The following is a 12380-nucleotide window of genomic DNA, read 5'->3' as shown; positions in this document are numbered from 1 at the left end:
TGATAACTGGTTAGTTAGATACAATGTTGTAACTAGTAAAAATGGATCTTTATACAATCTGTTGTACACCATCCATCATCCCACATCACCTCTGAATACACCGAAAGCATTTGTCTATATAAAATTTTATTTATAACCAAATAGGATTTTGTCATTAAAAATTACATAAGTAAAATGTAAATTCTCTAACTGAAGTAAAGCACAATGATCTGACAAATACATTTTAGGTAAAATTTTTAATGTTTAATCACATTATTGATAAATTTTACAACTATTTTTCAAACTCTTGGGCATCAATGCTGAGTACTGTTACTATTAAACAGTGTTATCCCATAGGTAAAGAGGTTTCCATGACTTTTAATTTGGAGAAATAACTGCTGTAGATTTAGTAATAGAAACTGTAAAAAAAAAAAAAATCATTAAGAATGAACATTTTAGAAAAATTATTTTAGATCCTTTATTATCAACCTTTAAATTCTGTATATGTGAATATTAATAAATTAATTTTAAAATAAAACAATGACTCACAATCTCTTTATCAAAGCAGAGGGTAGGCTCATAGAGGATCAAAGAACTATCTATCACATGGTCCTTAATTTAGCCATAGAATTAAGGAAACAATGAAAAAAATTTAATGTTCAAAACTGTTCACAATTTCAGCCCAAAGAGATTTTTTTCACCATGAAAAACAATTTAAAAATCATTTTTAATCATATGGATGTTAACAATTTATAAGAAATAAAGATGATATAAAGGAGAAATGATGATCTATCAGCATCCATTAGATTAGATGGATCTATCAGCAAAAGTATATCCCAGGAGGTGAGTCTTAAAGGATGAGACACAGTGCATTAGTTTCCTGAGGCTGCCATAACATATTACCACAAACTTGGTGGTTTAAAACAATGGAAATTTATTCTCTCACAGTTCTGGAGGCCAGAAGTCTGAAATCAAGATGTTAGGAGGACCATGTTCCCTCCAAAGGCTCTAAGAGAGGATCCTTCTTTGTCACTACCCGTTATCCAGTGGCTCCTGGTGTTCCTTGCTTGTGGCAGCATAACTCCAATCTCTGCCTCCATCTTCACATGACCTTCTTCCTTGTGTCCCTCTGTATTTTCTCCTTTTCTGTGTCTAATAAAAACACTTGTAATTGGATTTAGGGCTCACCCTAATCCAGGATGATCTCACTCTAAGATCTTTATCTTAATCACATCTGCTAAAACCTTTATTTCAAATAAGGTTACATTCTGAGGTTGCACATATCTTTTTTGGGAGGGAGGGGCACTAATAACCTACTACACGGAGCTAGCAAGGCAAAAAGGCTTATGAAAAATGAGTTATAGAAGCTGTTAAAAGGCCAGCATGGTTGGAGCCCAATAAGCAAGGTGGAGAATGGTAATGTTGAGATTGAAGAGGTAAGCAGTTACCATATCATTATAAATTATAAATGCAATGGAATCCATTAAGCACAATGGAAAGCCAAGATCTGATTAACATCACACACACACACACACACACGCACACACACACAGAGTCTGCCTTGTACAGAATGGATTGGAGGGGACTGGCAGATGAGTTAGGATAGTTACAATAATTCTGACAAGAGATGACATGAAGGAGACTTGAACTAAGGTGGTGCAGAGATAGAGAGGATTAGACAGTTTTGACATATATTTTGGAGATAGAATGAATGGGGTTAAGTGATAGCTAGATATAGGGAGGGGAGAATGAGGTATCAAGATGATGATTTAGTTTCTGACTAGAATAACAGGGTTAGTTGAAATATCATTTACTCTGATGTGAAGGACTGACAAAGAAACAGGCAGCATTAGAACAGGAAATAACACTAGAAAAGTCCAGACTGTATATCTATGTAAATCTCAGACTGTGTAATAAATCACCCAGTGTCTTAAAACAATAGTGATTTATGATTTCTCATGATTCTGTGGGTTCAATGGATAGTTCTTCCATGATATCTCCTGGACTTATTCATGTAGCTATATCAGCTGGTGGGACTGGACTTAGTTGGAGTAGAGAGTGGGGAAGCTGGACTTAGCTGGGATGACTGGGTCCCTCCATATAGGCTTTTATCCTCAAGGAGGCTAGATGGGCTTTCTTCAGAGCAAGTGGTCTCAGAGTTCAAGATACAGAGAACAGAAGCTACAAGGCCTTTTGAGGCCTTGCTTAGAAGTTGCAATAACAATTCCATAGAATTTTCTGTTGGTTAAAGCAAGTGACAAGGCCAGCCAAGATTTGTAAGGTAGGGGAACAGACTGCACCTCTTACTGGAAGGAGCTGTAATATGTGACCATATTAAGAAATTTGGACTCTATTCTAGGAGAAGTAGAGAAACATAAAAGTGTTTTAAGATATGGGAAACAATAAAATTCAATACCCATTCAGGATTAGAAATTCTCAGAAAACTACAAATAGAAGAAAATTTTCTCAAACTGACATAGGACATCTATAAAATATCCACAGCCAGCATCATACTTAATGAAAATTACCCCTAGTACTGGGACATAAGAAAAGTTGAGGCTGGGGAGCCATAGAAGGGGAGGAAATATTTGCAAACCATGTATCTGATAAAGGACTTATACACAAAACATACAAAGGCTCTCAAAATTCAATAATAAGAAAGTAAACAAACAAATGCTAAAATGGAAAACCTTTTGAATAGACATGTCACCAAAGAACATTTAGAGAGGCAAACAAGCATATGAAAAGATGGTCAACATCAATAATCATTTTTAAAATGCAAATTAAAAACCACAAAGACTTGTTCATTAATTTTCAATGCATCTTTATTTGTAATTGCCAAAAGCTGGAAAACAATCCAGTGTCCATCAACAGATAAGTACATAAACAAACTGTGATATGTCCATATGAGAGAATTCAGTTGGGCAACAAAAATGAATGAATTATTGATGCAAACTACAACATGGATGAATCTCAAAATAATCACTTTGAGTGAAATAAGTCAGACAAAAAATGCATACCATATTTCTCCACTTATATAAAACCCTAGAAAATGCAAATGAATCTACAGTGAAAGAAGCGTGGTACCTGGAGATGGGGGATGGAGGTGAGTGGAAGGGATTAAAAGAAGACATGGAAAACTTTGGTGGTAATACTCATGTTTAGTATTTCAGGAGTGGTGGTATTTTCAAGAGCGTACACATATGTTCAAACGTATCACACTGTACAGTAAAAATATAAAGTTTATTGTATGTCCATTATACTTTAATAGCTGTTTAAAAATAATAAAAGTTAGTGTTAAAGAAATGAATAAGCAAGTCACAGACTGGGAGAAAATATTCACAATACATAACTTACAAGGAACTTATACCCAGAATATATATAAACAACTTCTACAACTCAGTAATAAAAAAAGAAAACAACCCCACTTTTTTAAAGGAGTAAAAGAATTCACAAGAAAGATAAATGAACAGCCATAAGCAAATGGAAAGAAGTGCTTAATATAAAGAGTCATCAGGGAATTATAAATTAAAACCATTTTACACCACCAATAAACACTAAAATTAAAAGTGTGTGTCAATGCCAAATGTTGGTGAGGCTATGAAGCAACTAGCAGTCTGATAATTTCATACAAAGTAATGTACAGCTGACGCTGAACAACATGGGTTTGAACTGCACAGGTACACTTACATGCAACATTTTTGCAGTAAATACCTTGGAAAATTTTTTGGATATTTGCAACAATCTGAAAAGACCTAGAAATTTGAAAAAAAACTGAAAAACAGACAATTTGGAAAAAGCCTAGAAATAACAAAAAAAATTAAGAAAAAGGTATGCAATGAATGCATAAAATATATGTAGATACTAGTCTATTTTATCATTTACTACCATAAAATATATACAAATCTATTATAAAAAGTTAAAATTTATTAAAACTTACACACACAAACCCTTACAAACTGTATATGGTGCCATCTGCAGTGAGGTGAAATGTAAACAAAGTTGCAATATTAAATCATAACTGCATAAAATTAACTGCAATATATACTATACTACTGTAATAATTTCATAGCCACCTTCTGTTGCTATTGTGGTGAGCTCAAGTGTTGAGAGCATCTGCCTAAAATGCCATGTGATGCTTATCATCTCCATGTGAGCAGCTGTCTCTCCAGTAAATTGCGTATCACAATAAGAAGTGATCTCTCGCAGTTCTCACGTATTTTTCACTGTTTAGTGCGATACTGTGAACCACGAATAAAACCATGAAACCCATACAAAGCACCACTCGTAATGCTGGAAGTGCTCCCAAGAAGCAAAGAAAAGTCATGACATTATAAGAAAAAGTTGAATTACTTAATATCTACCACAGATTGGTGTCCGCAGCTGCAGATACCCACCATTTCAAGATAAATGAATCTCAAGTAAGGCCCATTGTAATAAAAGAAAAAGAAATCCATGAAGCCATTGCTACAGCTATGCCAGAAGGCACAAAAACCTTGCAGTTTTCGTGAAATACCTTTTAATCTTATTTTGAAAATGTAGCTTTTATGTGGGTGCAGGATTGCTATAAGAAAGGCATTACCTACAGACTCTAATGATTCGAGAAAAAGCAAAGTCATTACATGACAACTTAAAGCAAAAGGAATGTGAAAGATCTAAAGCTGGAGAATTTAATGCTAGCAAAGGATGGTTTGATAATTTTACAATAGAAAAAGGTTTGGCTTAAAAAATGTCAAGGTAGGGCCTCCCTGGTGGCACAGTGGTTAAGAATCTGCCTGCCAATGCAAGGGACAAGGGTTCGAGCCCTGGCCCAGGAAGATCCCACATGCCGCGGAGCAACTAAGCCCATGAGCCACAACTACTGAGCCTGAGCTCTAGCCCGCAAGCCACAACTACTGAGCCCACGTGCCACAACTACTGAAGCCTGTGCGCCTAGAGCCAGTGCTCCGCAACGAGAAACCACGACAATGAGAAGCCCGTGCACCACAACACAGCTCGCCACAACTAGAGAAAGCCCATGCACAGCAATGAAGACCCAACACAGCCAAAAATTAATTAATTAATTTAAAAAAATGTCAAGGTATCGGGAATCTGTGCACCAGCCAACCTAGAGGCAGCATATGAGTTTCCAAATGCCATTAACAAAATCATTGAGGAGAAAAAATAGCTGCCTGAACAAGTTTTTAATGTGCCATATCCTGGGGAAAAAATTCCACAAAGGATATTTAAGAAAGGAAGTGAGCACCAGGATTTAAGGCAGGAAGGGATAGGCTGACTCTACTATTTTGTGTAAATGCAGTCGGGTTTATGATCGGGACTGCCCTTTTCTATAAGGTTGTAAAACAAGAAGGCCTGGGCGAAAACCCTTTTTCTGGATTGGTTCCACTGATGCTTTGTCCTTGAAGACAGGAAGCGCTTTGCCAGTAAGGGACTACCTTTTAAAGTTCTTTTGATATTGGACAATACCTCTGGCTACTCAGAACCCCATGAGTGCAATGTCAAAGGCATCAAAGTGGTCTACTTGCCCCCAAATACAATGTCTCTAACTCAACCTCTAGATTAGGGAGTCATAAGGACCTTTAAGGTTCATTACACACGGTACTCCATGGGAAGGACTGCCAACGCTATGGAAGAAAACTCTGGTAGAACATCATGGAAGTCTGGAAGGATTTCACCACTGAATATGCCATGGTTATTGTAGAAAAAGCTGTGAAAGTCATTAAGCCCAAAACAACAAATTCCTGCTGAGGAAAACTGTGTCTAGATTTGTGTATGATTTCACAGGATTTATGACAGTCAATCAAGGAAATCCTGAAAGAGATAGTTGATATGGCAAAAAAGGTAGGGGGTGAAGGGTTTCAAAACATGGATCTTGGAGAAATTCAAGAGCTAACAGACACCACACCAGAGGAATTAACAGAAGATAACTTGATGGAGATGAGTGCTTCCAAACCAGTGCCAGACGATGAGGAAGAAGACACAGAAGAAGCAGTGCCGGAAAACAAACTAACATTAGACAATCTGGCAGAAAGAAGGATTCCAATTATTCAATACTGCTTTTGACTTCTTTTACAACATGGACCTTCTATGACATGGGCACTAAAACTAAAGCAAACAGTGGAAGAAGGATTGGTACTGTATAGAAACATTTTTAGAGAAATGGAAAAGCAAAAAAGTCAGAAATTACAGTGTATTTATGTAAGGTTACACCAAGTGTGCCTGCCTCTCCTGCCTCCTCTTGGAACTCCTCTACCTCTTCCGAGGCCACTCCTGAGACAGCAAGACCAGGCCCTCATCTTCCTCCTCCTCCTCAACCTACTCAACATGAAGATAACAAGGATGAAGACCTTTATGATGACCCACTTCCACTTAATGAATAGTAAATAATCATCATGCTGTACAATTAATAAACCTCCCTGCTGTATATATGTGTGCGTCTTCATGTGAAAATTTAGTAAGTGTACAGCAAGAACTATATGAAACGTTTCTGTGTCATCATCATTGCCTAAGTATTCATTGTGTAGAACACCATGTACAAGACTTGTATTGAAGTGGATAGCCTATCCTTACATAGGCATAAGGTGACTGACATTTTATACAAAATTAACAATGTTAGTTTTCTTACTGTTTGATAACTTTGTTTTCAAATGATTACATTATCATACAGTATGCTCCCCTCTCTCTAGTAATTGGAAAAACTAAGTGTCAGCCTATCATCACAGGTAAGTAGTTTTTGAGAAAATGTTAACAATGTTTCCAAAACTGTATTATGAATATGACTATAATACTGTATACCATAAAAATTTTATAACAACTCATTCATTAGTGTATAGGGTAGGGTACTGTGAAGCAACTGTATCAATTACACTAGGCTACCAGAAATCAACCATACTGCTGCTTCTTCATTATCAATGCATGAATAGCTATACCTGTAAATAAATATGAATTTCTTTTCCACATTTTACCTTTTCATTTTTAGTGTCTAGTGTTAGTAATACATGTAACATCTACAGTGTTTTGTATCATGTGAGACGATATTGATGTAGGTACCGACACACAATTCATCTTGTACACAGACAACATACACTTACGATATTGATAAACATAGTACAATACAGTAAATGTACTTTCTCTTCCTTATGGTTTTCTTAATAACATTTTCTTTTCTCTATCTTACTTTATTGTAAGATATAGTATATAATACATATAACGTACAAAATACGTGTTAACCGACAATATATCTTATCAATAAGCTTCAGATCAACAGTAGGCTATCGGTAATATTTGGGGGAGTCAAAAGTTACATGCAGATTTTCAACTGCATGGGGGTTGCCACCTCTTCACATTGTTAAAGGGTCAACTCCATCTCTACCTTATGATGCAGCAATTCTATCTCTAGATATTTACCCCCAAATAAGCGAAAATATGTATTATTTTTTAAATCTTATAAAAGAATGTTTATATAAGCTTTATTCATAATCACCCCAAACTGAAATATTGCAAATGTCCATAAACAGGAAAATGGATAAACAAATCTTGGCATGTCCATAGAACAGAATGGTATTCTGTAATGAAAAGATATGAAATATTGATGCACATAAGACATGGACAAGCATCCCCCCACCCCAAAATTCTGAGTATAAAAAGCCATATATAAAAGAGTATATACTCATTTCTATTAATTTTAGAACTGGTAAAACTAATCTACAGCAAAAGAAATCCAAACAGTGGTTGCCTCTGGGTAGAGGGTGAGAGAGTTAAGGATTCACTGGTAAGGGACAGAAAGGATCTTCCTGACCCGATGAAAACATTTTTTATCTTGATAGGGGTGTAAATTATATTAGTGTGTGCATTTTTCAAAACGGATACTATACACTTAAGGTTCATGCATTTCACTATATGGAAATCATATTAAATAAAAATGTATTATTCAAAACATACAATATTCTTTTCACACACTTGGGCAAAATACCATAAAGAAGCTTCATAAATTTACTGGTATCCTGTTTCCACAGATAGAAATTACATTGAAATGCATATATTTTCTCCTTACTTTGCAAGTAACTCTTATTCCTATAATATTCTTGTTATGGTTCATCAAACAGAGAAAGAATAACGTCAGTGTACTGCAAAAGCTGTAACACACACACACATATACCCAACTGTATTAAGTAATCACTAAAGTTTTTTTTGACCTGCAAAAGCAGAATGCCTGCAGTTTGTTAAACAACTTTAACTACTCTCTCTCTAGCCCCAGAAAGCAAAGAATATTACCTAATACCATACTTTTATTTAAACTACCTTAGAAGGAACTTATAATTGTAGTAGAAGAATTATGATCTAATCTTTCTTAAAGCAATTATCAAGACATATGTAACTGCCTGTACATTTCAACCAACCCTAGGGTATTCCCCAGTCAACTTGAAAGACATATTTTCCATGGCAGTATCAGTAACTTCCATAAAACATATCTGATGTGGGAGAAGGGTGAAATTACTATCTTAAAGTATTTATAGGGTTTTCATTCATGCTACATTTACTCCCTCCCAGTACAGAGAGAGAATCCAGAATCAACAGCAATGTTTTCTCATTAGGTCTAAAAATATTTGCTCCCTACCACAATGAAAATGGCTTTCATTTTTTTCTGTTTATATAAATTATAAATATAAATTGAAAATGAGAATCACAAGAGATAAAAGTATAAAACTGGAAAGAAATTTAAAATTACCTAAATGCCATTATCCTGACACAACCACCACCATTTTGATGACGATTCATTTGAACTCTATGCACACACTCACACAGACACATACTTTACATAAGTCGAATATCAAATATTTTGACGGGAATAACTTTTAAAAATAATTGTTTTCTCTCTTTTTCCTATCTCATCTCCTCCTCTCTTAAATAACCAATGCCAACAACCAGATGTATATCCTATCATATCTTTATCTGGGCTCACTGTATCAAATAAAAATATATACATGTACATACACATATAGTGGTGAGGGAGGGAGAGTTGTTATTCAGGTAACGACAGTAGGATCTTATTATAGATGTTTCTCTGCATCATGCTTTTCTCATTTTATAGTGGAAATTCCTCCAAGTCAACTGGTATGAAGCCAGTTCATTTCATTTAAACGGCTGACAATATTCCATGAAAAATGTATTCAAGCATTCCCCAGTAGATGGGTTCTCTTTTTTTCTCCTGCGTCAAAATCTGACCCTCACTAACAGGGTGAAATAATAAATGTTTGTTTTTAACTGCTAAATTCTGCGGCCATTTGTTACACAGCAATTGATGACTAATACAGCACCCAAGGTCAAAAGAAATATCAACAGTTCTATTTCTTAAGTAGTTAGGTCCAAACAATAAGTATAATACTTATGCCCTGACAATTAAGTAGCCATCCAAAAAAAAATAATCAACATATATTACAAGAAAAATATTTGTATTTTTACCTACCCCACTCATAACCCAACATAAGCGCTCGAGAGAAGTGTTTAGGGTTCATTCACTCTCAAAACATGCCATACGTCCTAGCATTCATGTACACACTTATAGTTTTTTCTCATTATGGGAAAAAAAGGAGTAGCTGAGAGGCTTTGATTTTGTTTTCCACCCCTCTCTAGATAACTGCACCATTAACTTCCTTATCTGCTTAAGCTGCATATACTAAACATAATTAAAATTTCTTACTGACGGAATCAAGCACTGTGAGCATCAAACAGTATATCCGAATAACAGCGATGCCTTAGATCTGTGCAGTCTAATACACAGCTACTAGCCACCTGGGGCTATTTAATCTAAAATAATTAAAATTAAATAAAATTTAAAACTGCATTCCTTAGATGCACTAGCCTCATTTCAAGTACTCAATAGCCACCTGTGGTTAGCAGCTGCCGTATTATACAGTGCAGATTATAGAGTATTTTCATCACTGCAGAAAGTTTACTAGAAACACTATCCTAGAGGTTAATGAAATACAGAGTATTCTTGCACTAAAGACCCCCTATATGTTATACTTTTGGTTTTCTATTTGTTACTTAGATTTTTCTGTCTTCCCCCTTATGACACTTGGTCAGTTGTCAACTTGCTGTTAATGTGCCTATCTTTCACAGCTACGCCCCCCATGCACAAAGCTGCTTCCAGTTGCTGAAACCGAAAGAAACAATCAACCAAACAGAATAACATTATATCCAAAGTGGATTCTTAAGAAAAGGCCCTTAGAACCTAAAATCTCATCACAATGCTTTTGATTTTTCAGAGTCCTCTTTTCCTTTCTTTCTAATTCTCAGACCTGTTCAAGATATGGTAAATGAATTGTTAGTTACAGTATAGTTGTTCCTCACTATTCATGGGTTTTGCACTTGCAAATTCATCTACTCACTAAAATTTATTTTTAACATCAAATCCATACTCTCAGTCATTCCTGGACACGCACAGAGCAGTAAAAAATTTAAGTTGCCAGAAGCACACTCTCCCAGCTAAGGTCAAACAATGGACCCTATGCCTTCTTGTTTTAGCTCTCATACTACAAACAAGTTTCCTTTTCATGGTCTATTTAGGCACATTTAAAAATATTTCTGTGTTTTCTGTTGGTGTTTCACTGTTTAAAATGATCCCCAAGTATAGTGCTGAAGTGCTGTCTAGTGTTTCTAAATGCAAGAAGGCTGCAATGTGCCTTACAGAGAAAATATGTGTTATTGGATAAGCTTCATTCAGGCAAGAGTTATAGTGCTAATGGCTGTGAGTCCAATGCTAATGAATAAACAGTATACACAAAGTAAGGTGTCTTTAAACAGAAATGCATATAAAGCAACATTATGTATTGACTGGTTGATGAAAATCTGTAACAAGAGGCTAGCAGGAACTTAACTCTGAGTTACAGTGAAAGATCCACCAGACTGGTAAAATCTAAAAATCATCCATAGAAGTGATGGGAAGAACACAATGCACAACTACTTTCATACACTGCCAGTCAGAGTATAAATTATACATCTATTTTGTAAAAACAGTTTTGCATTACCAGATAAATGTTGAACACACATATCCTCTATGATCCAGCAATTGTAAACCAAGGTATATACCCTAAAGAAACTCTTGTATGTGTGCACCAGGAAAAAACATAGAAGAATATTCATAGCATCTTGTTCCTAAGAGCAAAAACTATAAAAAACTCAAAAGTCTATCAACTGAAAAATGGATAGATATATTTTGGCATACTTATATACTGGAACACTAAACAGTAGTGAAAACTAACAAACTATAATTATACTCGGCAACATTAATATCATAATGTTAAGCAAACAAACAAAAAGCTAGCCAAAGAAGATGTATAATGAGTGAGTCAATATATATTTATATAAAGCCAAAGCCAGACAAAACTTAAATCACAGGAATTTATAAACATATACATATATAATACTATGAGAATATGCTTAACAAAATATGAAATAATAATTACTGGGGTGGGATTAGAGGATAGATATAAGATGGGGCTCACAGGAAGCTTCAAAGGTTGTAGCAGTTTTCCATTTCTAAAGATGGTTGACAAGTAAACAGGTATTTGCTTTATTATTCTTTATATTTTATATATAAATGTGTGTGTATTCTTTGGATATATATTTTGCAATTAAACACTTAAAACACCAGGTGATCCAAAAAGGTTTGTAAACTAAAAAAACAACTAAAAAGGAAAAATAAGTAGAGACTAGGTTTCCAAGAATTACACTAGAATAAAAAATAAATAAAGTAAGTTTTATTTACCCATCTTCTTTACCTATCAGAGCATTAATTTCCTCAAGGATGTGGACATAAGTGCTAATGCTGAAAGTGTAATATAACTGAAAAATGATTATTTTTTAATTCAGATGACATCGGACACCACTTGTCAAGGAAACAATTTAGCTCATGGTCCTGATGTCATCTAAATATACTAGTTTAGTAAAATAACAAACTATATTAAGCTTATTTTCCCTAAAAGGCAGTTACTGAATCACTGAGTCAAAGTTGAATTTACTAACATCTCCTTAAATATTTACAGAATGACTTGAGTTTAAGTGCAGAAGTCACAACCTCTGCTCAGATCAGTACTCTGATCAATTACTACTCAGAACACTAACAGCACCTTAACCAGTTCTTTTTAGTTAACATTTTCCTCAAAACGTAACAAGAAACTTAGTTTTGCATCATTAGTAATCCAGAAAAATCATAAATTAGATTTTAAATGTTCCAGTAGAGAGAAGTATAAAGTCTATGCTTCATCAAATTCCACACTGTATTTGCCTATGAAATAAAAATTCTTCCAAAATGTAAACAAACAAAAAAAGAGGAAATAAAAATTTACCTCTGGGACTTCCCTGGTGGTCCAGTGGTTAAGACTCTGCGCTCCCAATGC

General features: G+C 34.9%; 1 protein-coding gene across 16 annotated transcripts in view; it reads right to left on the bottom strand.

Moving 5' to 3' along the window:
- The window catches only part of MKLN1 (muskelin 1), a 359034-nt gene that overhangs the window by 122256 nt on the left and 224398 nt on the right, over nucleotides 1-12380 (bottom strand). The window lies entirely within an intron of this gene.

Source organism: Pseudorca crassidens, chromosome 8 (assembly GCF_039906515.1).
Source record: "Pseudorca crassidens isolate mPseCra1 chromosome 8, mPseCra1.hap1, whole genome shotgun sequence".
Lineage (NCBI taxonomy): Eukaryota > Metazoa > Chordata > Mammalia > Artiodactyla > Delphinidae > Pseudorca > Pseudorca crassidens.
Note: the sequence above shows the minus strand (reverse complement) of the source record. Positions and strands in the feature narration are given on the sequence as shown.